Below are 21,458 nucleotides of genomic sequence, written 5' to 3' on the forward strand. Positions count from 1 at the left end.
CTTTAATATTTCACTCGAATAACAATTATTTTCGTTAATTATGACGTCAGCATCTTATTCCCATGGCTGAACTGCTATAACTTTAGTACTAATAGCAGGATGTCTACGAAATCCTGCAGTATTGTGCGCGGCACTACCCAATATGCTATTGCAAGATTTGGTTCTCCTAGGATGAACTTTAGGCGAGATTAGCGGTTAATTTCAAAGAGTTGATAATATACTACTATTAGGGTTATTTGAAGAAATATCAGAATGGAATGTATTTTGAGGCGTAAATTTCACAAATTAGAAAGTAGTCATCCAACGGTCTCACAGGCAGAGGCAACTCATCAGACGCTGCCTCACCTCTTCCCTGGGTGCAGCGTGATCCAAAGTGGCAACAGATCGAAATCGCTCCTTTTTATATAATTGCAAACACAACAAGGGTGGCGATTATATCCAACTTAAAACCGCCAGTACTTTAAACCTAAGCCAGGTTAAGCTATCCCAGACAAAAAAAGTAAATTTCACTATTTTGTAATTGACGTCACAACTAAAACCTGCTTATGGAATTACTGATTGATTGATACCCCACAAGGGTGTATTAGAGATCAACCTAACCTCTATATAACAACCCTTACTGTAACGAATTATTCAATATAACAAATATTTTGTTTGCACTGTATATCCATCTGGATGGGACACTACCCACAAACTTTCTTAACATATACATATGCATATGGCTGTCTCGAACTCCGCCATGCTATTAACATAGTATGCTGGTCCCAAGCCCAGGTAAAGGAGGGGGGTTTAAGGCAACGTACTCTGTACTATCCTCAGTAAAGCAAAAATAAAATGCTGAGAACAGGGAAAGAGATAAATAGAGTATAGTTGGAGTTATTTCACTATGCTAAATCCAACCTGATCTTTCTTGGTGACTGGTCCCGAGACAGGCCGACCAATCAAATGCATACAATATCGTACAAACATGATGATCGGATTGAGTCACAAGCCTCAGAGAAATTCTAGGGCGTCCACCTTAGTCGACGCTGCAGGACGGGCCCCGGTCCTGTCTAGAAATGGGCAAGGGTTTCTGACACATGGACGGCGTCAGGACGTAAGCAAGTTAGTCCGAACAAAACGAACAAAACAAATACGTGTCTGCACGCTAAATGTTGGCACCCTAACTGGAAAGAGCGAGGAACTCGCACGAGTCCTTCGGAAAAGGCGCGTTGATATCTGCGCTCTGCAAGAAACCCGATGGTCTGGTGCCAAAAGTTGAGATATTGAACGCGAACGCGGTAAAAATGGCTCTAAACTTCTCTATTTTGGTAACCCACGCACTCAATATGGTGTTGGCGTTGTCATCTCAGAGGGTTTTCGTGATACCATTAAAGAAGTCGAACGATTTGATGATCGGCTGATGAAGCTCACCATTATATCAGTTGATCGCACTATTCACTTCTTCACTGCGTACGCACCACAGACAGGTCGACCTGATGCCGAGAAAGATGCACATTCTTGATAACCGTATTCGCGAAATCGTTGACATAACCCACGAATCAAGCCGGAATTGTCAAAAACTGCGGAACTACCAACGCAATACACGCTGTGCGGTTACTCATGGAGAAGCATCGCCCTCTTTACATTGCATTTTTGGATCTAGAGAAAGCGTGTGACCGTGTGCCACACGAACTCATCTGGTATGCTCTACGACAACACTTAGTGCCAGAAGAACTCGTGCGCTGGGTTCAATTGCTCTACCACGATCCGAAAAGTAAAGTTGGAAGTAGGGCGGGTGTATCAAAGCCGCTTCATCGAGGAAGCGCCTTCTCACCACTCCTCTTTGTTCTTGTTATGGACACCGTGACACGTGACTCCAAAGTCCAGCGCCCTACACACTGCTTTATGCCTTGCATCTGATAGCAAAAATTATCTCAAATCCAAAAATGGAATGATCGTCTCATGCAACACGGTCTCAGATTGAACCTAAACAAAACTGAATTTTTGACGACCGATCTCCATGAAACAGGCACAACCACTGTCAGCGGCAGTGATCTGCCCAGAACTGAGCGATTTAAATACCTCGGGTCAACGAAGATGTTACGTTGGACTAGTGGTGTGACACGATTTGATCACATCCGAAGTGAGGATATCCGCGATGGTTATGGGGTTGCACCGATCTTGGAAAAGCTGCGAGAGAGGCGTCTTTGATGGTATGGTCATATAATTCGTGCTAACGAGAATTCACTTGCCAAGATTGGTCTAAACATCAAAGTCGATGGTAAACGACGAAAGGCAGGCCTAAACAACGGTGGCTTGATACGCTGAATGGCGATTTAAAAGCCTCAAGGTTGTACCCAGATCAGGCATTCGGTAGAGCTAAATTGCGAAACCGATCACGACGAGCCAACTCCGCTTGTGAACGGGAAAAAGGCTGAAGAAAAAAGAAAGAAAAGAATGTCTGTCTCGGGTCATTTATACTGATATATAAATAAATAACACGTCGGGAAATCAGAAGATTCAAGTATGAAAGGTTTTGTGGAGACGGGATGACATTGTTAATGTGGAGCCTAAGATCTACCAATCACCGCCTCGAGTTGTTCTTGTTATAATCGATATCGTTATCATATGCCAACTACTTTTATATGTGATGGCTTTTCTCATGCTTCGGTTAGTATTGCTCGAGGATTTCAACGCGGAGGTTGAGAACGAGAAGACACATCGAAGAATAACCGGATGACACAGCCTCCATGATATATCAAGTCACAACGGCCAACGCCTTATTGGCTTTGAAAGTAACAGAAATTTAATTATAAAATCGACATGCTTTCCATATAAAAAGGAGATGAGCGGCCTCAGATGGCATTATTTTCAACCAGATAGACCATGCTCTCATCACCAAAGGATGGTCATGCAGCATCCTCCACGTGAGATCATACCGAAGACCAAACTGTCACTCCGACCACTATATGGTAAGAACCGTTAATAGATGCCGAAATTCAAGGAACCGCGGAATAAAAAGTAACTTATTTCGAAGATTTAAATTGGGAAATCTAAAAAATGATTGAGAGTACAAGGCCAAACTGGAAAAATGATTAGATCCTCCTCCGGAATCTCACGGGGAAACCTATAGACGATACCGGGCAGAAGAGCCTAAGACGTGAATATCAACCCAAAACTACCCTTTGTAAAAACAAAAATCATCGGGGAAGAAAGTGAATTACGTGAGAGGTAGGCTTCTTATTTCAAAGAACTCAACCACTCACATACAACTTAATCCCCAGAACTGACAAGAATTATGGTCGAACATAAAGGGAATATTGAACAGATAACATTGAAAGAAAAAGAGTTAGCAATCAAAGGTCACAAAATGAGCAAGGCGGATAGATGACATCCGCACTGAACTAATTAAATTAGGCGCTCCATGGACCATAAAATCTCCCCTTAATTTGGGTCTCTCCACTTGGAACCATGAACAGATCCTTTAAGAGGGGTCAAAAAGTGTGATATGCCCTATCCATAAAAAGATGACAAGTTGACATGTGAGAACTACAGAGGCATCTTACTGCTTTGTCCGTCCTATATTCACAAAAATTCTGAAGAAAAGAATTAAACTGTACGCCGATAAGACTATTGATGAATACCAAAAGGAAGATTGTCAATTGACTAGCTATTTTTGGTCAAGAAGGTGCTGGAAAAATACGGGCATTTCAGAATCGATGTCCATCTAATATTGGTGCACTTCTGGCAGGCATATGATATTATTGACCGAAATATACTATATAAAGTAATGCTTGATTTGGGAATTCCAGCAAAACTGATCAGTCTTATCAGATGGACAATATCGCACACAACAGCGCAGGTCAGACAGATACGTTTGAGACAAACGTCGGATTAAAACAAGAAGATAGGCTGACACCTCTACTGTTGCCTGTGGACACAAAAGGCATGCTGATCTAAAAGTCCTGCCAAATCATCGCATATGCGGACGATATCAACATCATGGCGCGATCTTTTATATGAACAAAGGAGATTTTTATAAATCTCGATAAAACAGCAAACGGTGTTGATCTACGAATTAATGTAAACAAGACAAAAATTATGGCATAATCGATAAAAATGAAGCTCACGACAAATTATAACGATTAACGAGTACAACTTTATATAGTTATGCGTACAACAATTAATAAAACTTCAGAAGTCGCTGGCCACGTTCAGCGTGTGGACGACAATCGAATACCTAAAAGGATATTCAAAGGGAAATGACAAGGACGAAGACCTGTAGGAAACCCCCGAAAGCGTTGGACAGATCCTGTGAAAGTTGGAGGACAGAATCGATGAATCGAGATAGTTGGAGGATCTTGACATCTTGAAGGCCAAGACCTGAAATGAGACGGCGATGACATCGTTATGCAACTAGAGACCATTCACGCAATCTGTCTTATAAACCGTCACATGTAAGGGAGGTTCTTGCTCCTTGCTATAAAAATTAGCGCACAGCGAGTTGACTGGGCGGTGATGTTGCACCACAATGTCAACCCTCAGCTTCCGACCTCATGAGGCAAGTTCATCGACTCCATTCAGACTTAGAAAATAGTAGTCCGCATCGACCGCTGGATCTTTTTCGAATTGAATTTCGTTCACGGTAATATTCCAAACGGATACATATGCCAATGAAGCGATAGCGAATATATTCAATGTACTTACTTTGCGAACGTGGCAGGAATTCGGACACCAAAATATCTATCATCGCCAATCATCACTAATTCGAGCTTTGTAGACTTCTTAGTTTTTGAAGAAGTCTATTTCAGGTATAGTTTAGTTTAGGCGGCCTTTACAGATAATTTCCATCCGAATATGACGGCCGAAAATATCGGTTGTGGTCAATAAACTTCTAAGATGGTCATTAGTGTCAGTATAAAACTTGATGTCATTTAAATACATCAAGTGTGTTAGCTTGGTGGTCAAAGGGTAGTATAGGTCCCGGGGCGAAACGTGGATTGGTACCCACGATGGAGCATAAAACCTGGGAAATGCCTGCTGAACCAACACCAACAGCTCTACTACCAAACCACCTCCACGTGGTGACCGCTGGGAGCTCTTTCTTGACGAAAAGCTGCAGACGGAGAAGGATGAAGGCGAGTCTCCCGCGCCTAAAAACGGGACAAATTGTACCAACTGGTCCTCCAGGTTGGGGGTTGGGTAGGGCTGACAACCCTACACGGAAAACAACTTGTTACGAAGCCACAACAGGAGCCTCGGATAGGACGGATTTAAAACGACAAAGGAACAACGATTTGCCACCTGCCTGTCCCAGATATGATATTAAAATCATACTTGGGGATTTTAACAGCCAAGAAGGAGCCCCTATTCAGGCGATACGTTGGCTCCCATAGCTTACACGAAAAAACAAATGATAACGGACTGCGGACTATTCAATTAGCAGGGTCACACGAAATGGTTGTTGGAAGTACCTGGTTTGTGCGGAAAGCGGTCCACAAACATACATGGGCCTCTCCAGACGGGACCACTCTCAACCAAATTGACCACGTGTTGATCGAACGCCACCACCTCCCAGCCTTGATGAATGTCTGAACATATAGGGGGGCCGATATAGACTCGTATCACTATCTCGTTGGCATGGTGCTCTGAGCTCGAATAACAATACCACCTAGAATCCCCTCTGACAATCAGGTGAGAGTGAACACTGAAGCCATCCACAACACAACCCTCCGCGACACCTATAAGAGGGAAATGGATGCCGCAATAACCGCAGTCAACAGAGGACCTGGAGATGAAGCACCAACAAATGATCTTCACAACCACCTGAAGAACGTTATCATGGATATGGTCACAAACATACTTAGCCCCAGCCGCAAAAGGAGTCGGAACGGCTGGTTTGACGATGAATGTAAGCTTGCAACGGAACGGAAAAATGCCGCATACCGAGTAATGTTGCATTCTCAAAGAACGCGGGCACGCGCAGAGACTTATCACGAACTCCGTCGAGCGGAGAAACGACTTCACAGACGGAAAAAGGAAGCCTGGGAGAACCAACAAGTCTGTGAACTAGAAAAGTACAGGGAGCAACCGCATCAAGCACGGAAGTTTTACCAACAAGTCAGCAGGATGAAGTCTTATACACCTCGATGCTCATCCTGCCAAGACAAAGAGGGAAATCTGATTTCCGATAGAATGGGCATATTGGAGCGATGGGTTGACAACTTTGATGAGCTACTGAACAACCAGAACATCGGCGAGTTGGAGGTCCCGCCAACTGAAGACGACGGACAAATACTGCCACCACCAAGTTTAGGAGAAACAGTCCGTGCAATTCATCGGCTAAAAAATCATAAGTCGCCAGGAGCCGATGGAATTACAGCCGAATTGGTTAAATATGGAGGCGACCAGTTACACCAAGTGGTTCATCAACTTGTGCTCAAGGTATGGGACAGCGAATCAATGCCTGACGATTGGCAACGAGGCATTATCTGTCTCATACATAAAAAGGGCGATATCACACAGTGCAGCAATTATAGAGATATCACGTTGCTGAGTACCATCTATAAGATATTCTCCACTATCTTGCTAGGCCGGATAGCCCCATACGCCCAGAACATCATTGACCCATACCAAAGAGGCTTCACTCCAGGCAAATCAGCAACAGATCAGATTTTCTCTCTGCGGCAGGCGATGGAGAAACTGTTGGAACAGTTGCACCATCTGTTCATCGACTTTAAAACCGCCTATGATAGCATAGACAGGGTAAAACTGTACACGGCCATGGGAGAATTCGGTATCCCGACGAAATTAATAAGACTGACTAGGCTGACCCTGACCAATATGCGAGGCCAGATAAAAGCAGTAGGATCACTCTCAAGACCATTCGACATCAACAACTGTCTACGACAAGGGGATGCGCTATCATGCGTCCTCTTTAACCTGGCCCTCGGGAAAGTGATCCGTGATGCTGAGGTGAATGCAAGAGGTACGATCCTCTTGAAGTCCACACAACTACTGGCCTATGCTGACGTTATCGATATCATGGGAAGAACCACCCGAGACGTACAAACTGCCTTCATCCAGATCGAGCAGGCGGCGTGAGATCTTGGGCTGCACATCAATGAAGGCAAGACAAAATATATGGTGGCAACGTCAGCACCGAAGACGAATCAACCAACAACATCAAACCGCACTGGTCAAACACAAACACGAAGAAGAATAAGGATAGGAGAATACAACTTTGAGACCGTTGACAATTTCTCCTATCTAGGGTCGAAAATCACAACCGATAACAACTACGGTGATGAAATCCGCACACGGTTGTGTCAGCCAACAGAGCTTATTTCAGCTTACAAAGACTGCTCCGCTCGAAACGTCTCACCATAGGGTCAAAGCTCTTACTGTACAAGACTATGATCTTGCCAGTCCTCATGTATTCCTCGGAAACTTGGGTTCTTAGCAAGAAGAATTGCGAACTCTTGGCCGCGTTCGAGAGAAGAATCCTCCGAAGAATATTTGGCCCCCTACATGAGGATGGACGATTCCGTAGCCTACACAATGACGAAATCTATGAGCGATACCATGACCGTCCGGTTGTGGATAAAATTCGACTCAATAGGTTACGGTGGGCGGGTCACTTAATCCGTATGGATGAGGATGATCCCACCCGGAAAGTCTATAAGGGCAATATCTATGGTAGAAAAAGAAGACGAGGCAGACCCTGCCTAAGATGGAGCCATGGCGTGGGCCAGGACGCCAGACAGATTTTAGGGATATCGAATTGGTGGGCCTCGGCGCAAAACCGGGATGTCTGGAGTTCCTTATTAAGGTAGGCCTAGACCGGATACCGGTTGTTGCGCCGTTGATGATGATGAAGTGTGTTAGCTTGTATTTAACACGCAAACCACACTTAATCGCAAAATCGTTCTTTCTAGTATCATTCAGCAGCAATGGAAGGGGACTCAGGGCCATGCAAAACCTAAGGGAACTCTAGAGCCCACCATGAAAAATGTCTCTCCATATACGGATGGGCGTCGGAGTGTTGTAACCTTTAAATGAACCCATTGGTTATAACCAAAACTTTATTCGAATCGAATCAATGGGATTGATAGGCATAACATCGGTAAGCGGTGTGTGCGGACTGTTTAAAAAATCTTGGCCTAATAGATAGAGCAAGTAAGTAGATTTCTTTGGCCTTAAGTTGCTTGTCTTACTGCTACCTGTCCTATAATAAGCTACTTTTAGAACTCCTTCATATTATATTTCTTCTGTAGTTATTATTATTAGTTGGCATTAGTTTTCATAATATACGTTTTATTAGGTTTAGTTTTTTTCTGACACAACACTTCTTTGTATGGTGAACTTGTCTTGATTTTTTGGTTGCATTTAAATATAAAATTAAATTGCACAATCCTTCTTGCTAATAGCGCCCTGTAAAACACACATTTATATGGGAGGTAGACTTGTATATCTATAAGCCTCGCCTCATATATACTTCAGACAAAAGTAGCATCGGAGGAGAATACGATCCGTAGTGGATCTTCGTGAATTCGTCCATTGGAAATGGTGAAAAGCAACTCTTAATTAAGTTAAATTTTATGATATGTTATAGTAACGTTTGCCGTAAAATGCTTTCAAATAAATCGAATCTAATGGACAGTGTTTACGGAGAATAACAAGTTGATACTGCATACTGAATGTTTGATAAAACGTTTGATGGGTGTTTAGACGAGCATTTTTTTGTAAATACTACCTTTTATGCATATGATATGATATGCAAGCACGTTTGAAAGTATTGAAATATGTATATATCAGTATATAGAAAAAATAGCTCTCTGAGAGTGCATTTACTAATGTAAGGTTCAAATATAATCTTCCCTAGTCCAGTTATCCCAACCGCCTGGTTTTCCTGGTTTACCATCGCTTACATATCATGTTATTGCGCCGCCATTTCTGTCGGACACATCAGTCAATTTCTTCATAACGAGTTGGAAATTGAGCATTGATTTGCTCTAAAACTGTAACATTTGAGTACGCGAAACGTTTGTTCATATCAACAATTGGGAAGATAATCCGGAATTGTGAGTCATGATTTTGTTCTCCGTATAAGTCTTGATAAGTAACCATCGCGACGCAATGTAGTCAACGCTAGCAAGCTACTGCGGTGTTGGAATAAGTAATTGATTATAAATAGAAGTTGCCGCTGAAATTTTCTGCATAAGCAGAAAAATCCCAACCGGACTTTTTATTATAAAAATTGTGACGGATGTTGCCTTTGTATTGGAGTACGTGCACGTAATACATTATGGCAATGACGCTGGGCTAATCAAACAAGTAGTCTAGCATGTGTACATACCGTCTACCCCGATAACTTAAATCTGGTCCACAAATCGCTCAGCTTTACCTGCAATCAAGATGCAATTATCTCGTAAACTACGGTGGCTTAACAAATTAACGAACACTGAAATTAATTGAGCTCGATTAGCGCGTAAACAAGATAGTGCTAAACTCAAGGGTGACGACTAAACCGCCTAATCAAACACGTTGCTGATTAATCATAACTGCAACCCACACATCACAGACTGAGCTCATATAAATTTACAATTGTCCATATAAGTATCGATCAACAATCTCCATATCAATCACTGCGAGAGAACATTAGCCTGTTCTAAGTTGTAAGAAACATTCACAGAACACTTCATCTAAGATTCTTCTCAATTCCAAGAGCTTGTGTATGTTCCAATGGAAAGTAGTTGCCCCGTACTAAAATTGTCAACCCACTTCGTTCATTACACACTTTAGTGGTTTTCGGCATAAGTCCTACACTATCTGCAAATGTCCACCACAAAATCCACTTCCGAATTATTTGAACTAAAGATCTTCAAGTTGTAGACAGCAGAACTCTAATAACTCTGAATTTCGTTTGCCAAATAGCGCAGCCACCAACAGTTTAATTTATGAAGCATCTGAATGCATCGCGGGCTGTCTCTAGACTGTTCACCAGAAGTCAGACTTGCTTCTTCGTAACTCTTAGCCTGTGGCGAAGCCTCATTGAGTAAACAATCGCATAGTCGCAGACTACTCATTCAACCTGAAAAATTCAATACGAGTTAAGAAAAAAGTTTGTTTTGTTTGTTTCCACAATATAAAAGAAACATATTTAGAATTATTTTGTATTGAGAAACTTTCGCTTTTTATGAATGGTGTAAATAGAAGAGGCGAATTATTGTTATATTATTATTATAATTGCTAATCGAGCCTGTGTTTTGATATCATTTTTTTTAACCTTTATTTATTACATTTTCATTTAACAAACTTGTCAAATGCATTCTTCACCAAATTAGTTGCACGCTAAATTTATCATTTTCATTAACCGTACAATAACCGGGGCCAGGTAGTTAATTTCGTTCTGAGATAAACCAATTTGTCCTGGCTTATGCCGTCTTTTTATCTGAGGCAAGGTCTGCTATGACTTCTTGCCTCACAATATAACATACTATATTGTTCCTTGAGACTCTCCAAGGCTGATTATCTTCCTCCGGAAGTATTAGATCTTAATGAGCATTTAATTTACAACCTTGTACTTTTTTATATGGGCGAGGAATCGTACGTCCTCCAATTTTCGGAGCATTCTTTTCTCGAATGCGACCTAATTTTGCTTGAAAAAAAAAACTGTGTTTGAAATTATTAGCATTTTAAATTTGAACCAAATTCAAACAGACTGAAAAGCCCACGTCATGCTGTGTGACGTCACAACTCGAGCCAACAAACTCCAGTAGCTCGGCAACTGGCAGTTACTCATAAAAATATAAAACTGTCAAAATTAATTTCCCACGTGAAATGTCAAGGAGAACGATAAAATGTCGTTTCATGCCTTGCTGCACAAATAACTCCACAAATACCCCGCAGGAAGCTTTTTTGGCTGTTCCGAAAGGTGATTTTCGCAAGAAGTGGGTCGCCATCGTCTGACGAAATCCAACTTTTTTTTAATGTGAGTTAACATTTTTTAAACTTTAACTCCATCTTAATTAATAATATACGATTTTGGAATTATTTAAATTCAAATCAAGTCACAAGGGACGAGATAACGCCGAATATTCAACATTCGAATCCCGCTCAGTACAAATTCATTTTTTTTCGGCTTGTGAATCTTTTCAAAACGTACGTTTGATCACTGTTCAGGTAAAAATGTCAAAATTTGCTCTACAGCTTATTACCATTACTGCCGAAACGTAAAGTAATCTGAAGGATTGTCCATTCACGCATCAATTCCCCACTTTCCTGTTAAAAACTGATTGATTACCTGAAAAGTGACAACTAACAGACATTAAACGGGATCATCATCATCATCAACAACGGCGCAACAACCGGTATCTGGTCTAGGCCTGCCTTACTAAGGAACTCCAGACATCCCGGTTTTGCGCCGAGGCCCACCAATTTGATATTCCAAAAAGCTGTCTGGCGTCCTGACCTACGCCATCGCTCCATTCAGGCAAGGTCTACGTCGTCTTCTTTTTCTACCATAGATATTGCCCTTATAGACTTAAACTGGATGCCTTCACGTAAGTAAGATTCAAATTGCTCGCTCGATGACGTCGAAGCGTTTCCTTTTCTTCCTTGTGAAAATTCAATTTTTAAACCATTATAATTAATAAATGAACGTTCCGAATTGATTTTTTTAAGGGTTATGGTAATTTGGCAGGTGAAACTACTATTTCGGCGTAAAAAAACATATAGTCATTTTCTAACGCGGATAATTTAAGGTTTGATATAATAGTATTCCTCGTTGGTTCCCAATGCTGCTGTTTAGCGTTACTAACTTTACAATGCTGGCTTTGTTAATTTAAACGCAAAGAAAGATGTCCTTAGGATGTTATTTTCCCGGGTAGGTGGAAAAGTCGGGACATTCGCCTTCATTCTTCTTGTGGTGTTTAGACAAGATTTGATAATAGAACTATTGGTGTTGGTTCAACAGGTACTTTCCAAGTGTAATCATGCGGTGTTTCTATCTATCAAATTATTTGACAGAATCAATACTTTTTTGAGTTTCGCTAGTATTATTAATTACACTGACATTTCGGGAAACCCTAGTTTCCTTCAACAATGCTATAAATCTGCTCCTAATTGGGTTTATTAAAAATGTATATACTATTTTAAACCTATATTACTATTCTAATTAATCCTAATTACATTACTATATTACTTTTTAAAACTTATTTTTATATCCACCTTCTGAATGCCTTAAGACAGGATACCGACTATGAGATTTCTTTTCAGAATTAGAAATATTTCAACAGTAGAGTGGTATGCACTAATGGATATTTCCGGTGCGGAGGGGAGGGAGCCATGAGCCATTTTATGAGCCATGGAAGCAACACAGGGAAAAATTCCTAAACCGGACATTGTCATCAACACGGTGTTTGGAACCGTAACGATAACGGTGTCGAATTTGTGAATTTTTGCAATTTTCATCGCCTTGTAATTAGTGGTACATTGTTTAAGCATAAAACTGTGGCCAGTTAAGTTGGGTTTCAACTAGCCGGCACCGTACGTGTCGACCACATTGCGATCAGTAGCAGGTTTAAGATAGGTTTGTTGGTCTCACCAAATTTGGTGTCAATCGGTACAACCGTTTATAAGAAAAATGCGTGTGACAGATGGACAGACAGAGGGATTAAATATCGGGAGTGCAAATTAAAGAAAATTAACTCTGGGACCAACAAATTGTACGAATTAGCCGCAAATTCGGATAATCGATGTACGAATTATCAGGATCCACTGTATATGTATCTTCATTGTCAACTTCCACACCGTTCATCCAATCGGCATGAAAGTTGGCATTTTCATACGTATATATACTTATGTTTTTTTTTTAAATGTTTTGGTCATAGCCACTGGAAGATGCGGGCCTGGTAACCAAACAAACCAGATCTTCTTCTTCAAACGCTGCTAAAACTTCAAAAGAATGAGACAGCGAACATAGCCGAGGAAGCCCATACCATTCAACGCGAAAATCTTGAACTCTTGCGGCATGCAAACCGAACGATAACCTTGGACCCTTGGGAAGGTTTAGAAATTCTCAGAGAAGACGCGACGCGGTTATTAAACACGGATTCCGGTAATTGCCCCTCAAAATTAATAAGACTCGCCGCGGTAATTAATAGATGATTAGGTTAATAATTTAACGCTTTTTTTTGGTAAGTTTTATCAATTTTTTTAAAGAAAAGTGAAAAGAACACATCTCAAAGAATCTCTCGCCAAACTAATTTTGAATATATGGAAGAGCCCTTCAGAACTTCAGAATTTGAGATATCATTTCAACTGTTTCAATAAGTATCGTTTTGAGAAAACCATATTAAAAGTTTCAAGCCTCGTTTCGCAGCTGAGATACTCTTAAAGCTTATACCGTGTTCCATATCGTTGGCTGCTTTCTCTTTCACTTGCAAGTAAATGGCGGGTAGAATTAGGGTAGCTTTAAGTACCGCAGTCGGCGTAGTACTCATTGCTTCAGTAATACTTAGGCAACCAAGCCTCTGAATCTACGTTAGCAACTTCCTGCTGTTAGCACCCACTAGCCGATGCATGCATATATTAAAATGGGTTTTATTATGGATGTACACATCCAATGTATCCGTTTTGGTGAAAGTCCCCAGGTCTTACCTATCGCGTTACTACAGCACCAGAGCAATCTGCAGGATTTCTGATATTGTTCCTGGATATGGTGCCTTCACGTTAACTTGGAGTCGAAATGCACTCCAAAATACTTGGTAGTTTGTGCCACCTGGATTTCCGCCCCTGCTAAGGTGGGTGGTGTATAGCTGACGCACCTGAACTGATCATGACTTGCCCAGTCTTCCTAGCGTTCACCGTGAATCCATTGCGGAGGCACCAACTGTGGATTTCATGCAGAGTTGCATTCAAGCGGTCACATACTGTATCCGCAAGCTTGCCGGTAATTATTGCGGCTAGATCGGCTGTAAATGCTTGCGCGAAGACTTTTTTGTCCTCCAGGAGCCACACCAGGGTATCTATTATCAGGGGTCATAACGGCGGAGAGAAAAACCCTTCCTGTGGGCAGTCCCTAAGACATCCTGCCTCAATAGACTTCTGGTCGACCAATATGTGGATTTTTTCCCATTCTAGCATGTGAAGGATCCAACTGATTAACGGCGGTTCAATTTCATGCTGTCTTGCCGCATCACAAATTGCCGCAAATGAGGCATAATTGAAGGCACCTTCGATGTCCATGAATAAGGTAAGGTAAGGTTTCGGACATCTCCAAAAGTAAAGGTATGGGTATAATTGCAGGATGTGGTGTGAACAACATCAATGCAAGAGTATCGAGACTACTGGAGTATCTAGTAGGAACCGATCTGGAGATTCTTAATTTGGGTAATGCACCCACCAACCTACTTTCTACAAGGTAGTCAGGCGATATCACGATTGTAATTCGATTGTAATTTTCGACCCTAGATAGGAGAAATTATCAACGGTCTCAAAATGTAGTCTCCTATATTTACTGTTTTTACTTGACCATGCTAACCTTGCCACCATGTATGTCTTGCTTCCATTAATGTGCAACTCAATCTGGGTGAGGGTAGATTGTACATTTCGCGCTATTTAATTGTAATTGTAATTGCTGTACTGCGTGATATCTCGTTGCTCGATGGTGGCAACATTTGTCCGTCGTCTTCAGTTGGCAGTACGTCCAACTCGTCGATATTTTGGTTGTTGAGTAGTTCATAAAAGTATTCAATCCATCATCGTTTCAATATGTCTATACGGTCAGAAATCAGATTTCCCCTCGGCAGGATGAGCATTGAGGTGCATAAGGTTGGTAAAACTTGCGCTTGGTACGGCTGCTGCCTGTACTTCTCACAGTTCACAGACTTCTTCGTTCTTCCAGGCTTCATTTTTCTCTTTGTGAAGTCGCTTCTCAACTCGACGGAGTTCTGATAAGTCTGGGTATGCAGCATTTTTGCGTTCCGCTGCTAGCTTACATTCATCGTCAAACCAATCGTTCCAATTTTTTTTATGCAACTGGGGCGAAGTATGTTTGTGGCCGCATCAATTATTAAATTCTTCAGGTGGTTGTGAAGATCATTATTGGATGCTTCATCTTCAATACCTGTTGACCTGTTGTTAAAAGCTTGAGAATTCACGGGGCCAATTTGGTTGAAAGTTTACCACATGTTTATTTGTGGGCCACTTTGCACCCAAACCACGCCTTCCTCCTTAGCCGTCTGCAGTTTTTCATTAAGAGAGAAATCGCCAGCAATCACTACGTGGAGGTGGAGACAGGGTTTGATAGTGGAGCTCTTAGTGCTGTTTCAGTAAACTTTTCCCAGATTTTATGCTCCATCGTGGATATCAATCCACGCACTGGCCATTTGAACATTGGATTCAAAAAAGGGTTTTTTTTAGCCACGTTTATACCCAACGATAACTACACTAGATCAAGCATTTGAATTTACATCTGACCTTTGGCAGTCATTGAGATCGTTAATTAGGTTCATATTAGGGAAATTCGTAGTATGTGAAGATTCCTTTGCTACCACACTCCATAAAACCTCTCAATTCGATTCTTTCTGGTTAGTTTTCAAATGGCGCTTTAAGTTGCAATGAACATAGCATACGCTCAAGGGCTATGGCGCAACGGGGGACATGAATCTCTGAGACTGTAGCTTGCAAGATGCCTCAGCATTCATAGCTGTTACTTTTCCGAAAAGAAAGAATGACTAAGAAAGTAAGAAAGTAAAAGTAGTGATTGTGCCTGCCAACCAGCGACCCATACACGAGTGGTACTCATTGTCAGACAACACATGCATGTTCAGGTGTAAATAAATAAATGTGTAATCACGACGCAATGCTAGCCGTACTTAAGTTTAGCACTCGCAAGTCGAGAACGTTCGACCTTGGACTCGTTAAGCAAATATGGAAAACAATATATTAATATTCCGTACATTTAGGGAGTCAAGAAACTTCCTTGGTTTAGTCTACTCAGTTATAGTACAACAACTTGAAATTAATGCCAGCAGAATGCTCGTGCTTATGTAGCTTAGTAAACGCATGTCGTACGAGGTCCTCGGAATGAAGCTTAATAACCTGAATTGGATGGAGTAGGAAGCTCTTGCAGGTGGATTAATTTTGAATATTGATATAGGCAGAGTAGGTAATAACATCCTGTGTGAGATGTGGCGACTGTATGGAAACTGACCTTTCGGTTAATAGATCAGCGGCTACAGGTAAAGGGTGGCTTTTGGAATATGGTATGCCATATAAATTGCCTACTCAACATACATTATAAAAATCTTCTCTAATTTAATCATCGGTTGAACCCCTATCAGCAGATTTTCTAGGAAGAAGGCGAAACTCCCTTAAGAAAGTTAATTATTCACAATCTCACTTACATTCATAGATTCCTTGGGAAAAAATTCTCCATTTTGGAAATCAATTTTACGCAGCAATTCAACTGAACTTCGGTTTAAACTGAGAGCATTTTATTATTGTATCAAGGAAATTTTTTGGGAAAGTGATGACTAAAGTTACCTGTCGAGAAGTATCGTTTCAGGCAAATTGATGTGTAGGGCTGACTTCGAAATCATTGAATACTTACAGGTTGCCTACGTTTTCAATGACACATTAGTCCATGACAAGCCTTGGCCTTGCGGATACCGAACTTCTAATTTTGTCGATCCTAGTTTTCTTGTTCGCATTTTCCAACTGGAGAAGTATAGTATCCCGGGTTTGTCTAGAGAGAAGAAAAAATAAGGGAATTTTCTCCGAACCCACATAATTTTCAGCTCACGCTTTTTCTCTCTACGACCTTGGCCAAGCCCGTTGCAATTTGCAGAACTTAACATATTTTGATGTTTGTAGTTCGAAAAATAACGTACAACTTATGGTTGTTCTAACTCGCCATGCATCTCTTTAGTTCGTTGCCACCAAAATTGTTCGCAGGATTTTCTGCACAATCGTATCGATCAACCTTTCCGATGCCTTTGTTGGAGTCCCCGTTTTGTAAACATTTAGTAATACCAGCCGCAATAGTATTTTAGAGATAATAATAATCGTTGGCGGGACAACCCGATTGGATCAGGGCCTTGAAGTGGGTTAGAGCAATTCATTCAAGACCATATTGGTATATTACAGGATTACAATACCCTGTCGAAGGCAATGTGGTCGGCTTTGGTCACCTAAGATTATTAAACCGATTTGATTCAGGAAGTCATTCACAGCTGGTATTCGACATTTTAGAGATACAAAGCTTTTTGCTTTTGGGTCCTAGCCTTGATTTCAGTATAGGTAGCATTCCTCGTTGTGTCTCGTGTTATTCCAATCCCGCCAGATGTTGGATTTTACCTAATGCTACCACTAAGTGCCAAGCATTTAGGCTCGGATGATCCTACCTACTTAAAAACCAAAAGAACAATGGTGGTAGTGGCCGGTGGTAGGTCAATTGGAGAATCTGTCGAGAACTCCCCGCAGCATTGAGCAGGTATGCAGAATGGGATGGGGGATGGGAACTATAACCACCCGCTCGAGACGCCAAATTTCTTTGATCTCCCGAGCCAATGGCTCATAGTTCAGCTTCTTCTCTACGTATTTCCGCTCAATGTTGTTATTATGGGGGATAGCAACATCAATAATATACGCGGAGTCACTCGTCCTGTCAACTAACAGTACATCAGGCTTGTTGTGTGGAGTATGACGATCAGTCAGAACTTGCTGGTCCCAATACATGCTGTAAGCAGAACAATCAAGTACTGCTCGCGGCTTATATCGGTAAACCGGACATGTTCCCGTGATCAGCCCATGCTTGTATGCAAGGTTTTGATGGATAACCTTATGTACAGCATTGTGCCTGGTGATGTATTGCTGTCAATGACGCCTAGATAGTTTTCATGTGTATGCTGCCCCATCCCATCCATCACATACGCGACACTAACACCAAAGTAAATGCGCGAAATTATTCACGCGCAAGTGATCGAAGAATGTCGAACATGTATGCCATCGTACAAATTTAAGAAATGCGCCAGGTGACGAATCTCCTGAAGATACTCTTCTTGGTCCTTAGGTGGATGAAGAATCTGGTCATATCTGTTATCTGATGGAAAAATCATAATTCACTGTCTAATTTATTGAGGTAATAGCCGAAAAAATCGCTTATATGCATGAAAATTTTATTGAGCTGAAATGTGAGGAAGACATGGTCACCAAGAAGCCAGTAATTAGATAGATACTGCTAGAATGTATGCTCCCAAGTTTACTTTAGCTTAATTGAATGAAAATATTGGTAGACCGCACCTGGCCAGCTAGAAGTTGAGACTTAGATTCAGAGGAAAATGTCTAGAAAGCAATCTCCGATATTGTTTGTGATGAAGGCCGTTTTAAGGATTCAGAAAACAATGGAAAACCACTCAAATAGCATTAATTTTGTGATATATATTTCCTATGTACGTTTTTACATTCGTACATAGGTAAAAATTCAAAATATTCCTTAGAATATCCAACTTGATCGTTCATGTGAGTTCTGAATCGACGCGCTTCTTTTGTGATGAGTGGCTTAGAGTTCTTAAATCTTACATCAATGGACTAAGTAGCACAATTGAGCCAACTCATTCATAAGTTGCCCATTGCTAATTGTGATAAATTCATATGAAATACAAAATGTTGATCTTCTTCTATCACTTTGTTAATGATAGATCGATTTCCTTCAAACTTTCTGTATTATATTTTTATTTATAACGGTAGCAAACTCTGTATTTCTAGGATGAATTTAAATGGGGTTAGTTCGGGTAAATTTCTAAAATATAGTGTTATGTTATTATTAATTTTATTTGGGCAGGTATTGGAATGAGATGTATTTTGAGGCTTAGATTTTATATGTGTGTGGGGAGCCCCCCATAAACTCAACAGAAAATGGTCTCGCTTGAGGTATGTAAAGGGACGGATGTTAAGGACCACATGTTCGCATCAAATTTCGCGACAATTGGTTCAGCCGTTTCCTAATGAACCGCATCAACATGGCAGAGTCAGATTCAACAGCCAGGGAACATTAATGATCAACAGTCAACAGATCTTTTACGTACGCAACAACTGTGGCCCCACGTTGGGCGCCAGCTCTGTTATAATGAGAGTCTAGCGTTGCATCACCTTGGTACCAACACGGTCACCAAGGCTGTCAACCAACCAAACTCCCCTAATAGGTTTACCAGTCGTGAATACCGACTGCGCGAGATAATGTACTGAATCAGGCGGCATTTGCTGCAGCTAACCCGAATGCTAGCAGTTCGTCGAGATGTGGGCCGGGGCTCTTGGTTCTCACATATTATCTCCCTGTCAGGACACAGAGATTTTATCGCGCGCCTCGACTCAAGAGTCAATAAAATTGAACCCACCCGAAGTAAACTATTTGCTAATAGACGTGAAGTCTCGAGGCGGATTGATACCATCGAAGATTTCATTCCCAAAGGAGCTAAATTGGCAAACGGCCTAATAGGGGAGGACACTAAATCACAAAGAAAAAACCTAACGCGCACGGGATGAATGGGGAAGGATTAGCTCTGAACTAACTCTGGCCTCTATGCGACGAGTGATCCCCGTCTTCCTTTCCTCTTCATGGGAGACCAGATTATATGGTGGGGACCCTATATAAATCGGAGGACTGAAGACCTCCTGGGGAGCTCAGAGCACAAACAACTTAATTATTTCATAATTACTTTTATATTAAATTACGTTCTTATTTTTTTTTAATTTCACATTTTTATATGTGAAAATTAAAAAAAATATATATATATATATAGTTCAAAAAGCCCACGGACCCTCTTCCCGCCCAACCGGACCGAGGGGCGACCAACCTAAGGATGGGCTGAAGGCAACATCCAAAGGCCCGCATCACAGCGATGATGCGTTTTAACGCAAAGTGTGTGCGACCATGCGAAAATGTATTGCTACATCCCGATTGTCGCAAACACTTCAGCCAATGACGCGGAGGTCCTACACTACAGAGACATGGATCTTATATTGAAGACAGTGCGGATCAAGACTGAAACCCATTAGGTCAGATTGTTACCGGACAGGACTCTTCGGACTATAGCACAGGTTGCAAGGATAACTGCTTTTTGCATCTCCATGTATAGTCCAGCCCTAAGATCGAGCGTTTTCAGCGCTTTATGTAAGTTCTGCGGGACTAATCCCGTCGCTGAAATTATTACTGGGACTACTTGGATCTTTTGTAGTCTCCAAGTCTGCTTCATATCATCTGCCAAGGGGCCGTAGTTCCGGATTTTTTCGTGCTGTTTTTCAACAGTGTTCCGGTCCAACGGTACGGCTACATCGATTATAAAGCACGCTCGTTCTTCCTTCAGAAGCAGAACTAGATCGGGTCTGTTATGATTAACACTGTGGTCGGTGGCGATAGTGTGATCCCACAGTAGTTTGACCCGATCATTTTCCAAGATTCTCTGCGGAGTATACTTATGGTAAGGATGGTAGGTTGCCACTAAGTTATACTTCAACGCAAGGTTTTGATGGAGAATCTTGCAGACGGAGTTATGACTATTGGTGTACTCGGTACCGCTCAACATCCTGCACGCAGATGTTATGTGCTGGATGGTCTCCTCTTCACAGTTGCATAACCTACCATAACATAACCATATATATATGAGAAACCCATTCACGGAGGTCATATAAAAAATTTGTTGTTGTCAGGCATTGACATCGAAGCCTCCAACAAATGGTTGACAAATGGTGTACTTTTCTATGAGACCGAAGCATTCCTAACTTCAATCCAGGATGCTTCGCTCCCAACAAAAAATTATAAACGGTACATTCTTCACGACTCCTCAATCACCAACTCCAGTTGTAGGTTATGCAGCTGTGAAGAGGAGACCATCCAGCACATAACATTTGCGTGCAGGATGTTGAGCGGTACCGAGTACACCAATCGTCATAACTTCTAAAATGTGGAAATATACTATTATTTCTAAAATGTGGAAATATACTATTATTAAATTTATTTGTACAGATATCGGAACCGGATATATTTTGAGGCCTAGATTTCGTAGAGATGCACCACTGTGAAATTTTTCAGATTTTTCGGTTGGATAGATTTTGAGAACAAGACCTGTTACACTTTTTGGGGGTCATATTTTGAGCCCTCACTCCCCTATGTTCCACCCAATATCAAAAATTGAACCAGTTTCGAAAAGTACTAATTGAGACCTTTCATTTGATACCCCACATGGCTACATTCAGTGAAAAAAAAATGTGCACCCTCCATTCACATGTATGGGGAGCCACAAGATGCGGCCATGTATGTAAAGGGAACACCAGATTACATGTTCTGACCAATTTTCATGACAATCGGTCTAACCGTTTCCGAATAAATCGGGTGTGACAGACAGACAGACACTGTCTCGATTCTAATAAGGTTTTGTTTCACACAAAGCCTTAAAAACGCGTTTCCTTCG

At 41.4% G+C, this 21,458-nt stretch overlaps 1 protein-coding gene across 2 annotated transcripts in view; it reads right to left on the bottom strand.

Annotated features, from left to right (window-relative positions):
* LOC119654982 (differentially expressed in FDCP 6-like) overlaps window positions 1-9,971 on the bottom strand; it is a 36,618-nt gene extending 26,647 nt beyond the window's left edge. The window contains exon 1 of one of the 2 annotated variants that reach the window (XM_038060642.1): window positions 9,389-9,971. The gene's annotated coding sequence lies outside the window, so the exon portion shown is untranslated. Of the gene's footprint in view, window positions 1-9,340 lie in introns of both variants that reach the window. The other variant, XM_038060641.1, reaches the window with a different exon arrangement.
* Between the last annotated feature and the right edge of the window lie 11,487 nt (window positions 9,972-21,458).

Source organism: Hermetia illucens, chromosome 4, assembly GCF_905115235.1.
Source record: "Hermetia illucens chromosome 4, iHerIll2.2.curated.20191125, whole genome shotgun sequence".
Lineage (NCBI taxonomy): Eukaryota > Metazoa > Arthropoda > Insecta > Diptera > Stratiomyidae > Hermetia > Hermetia illucens.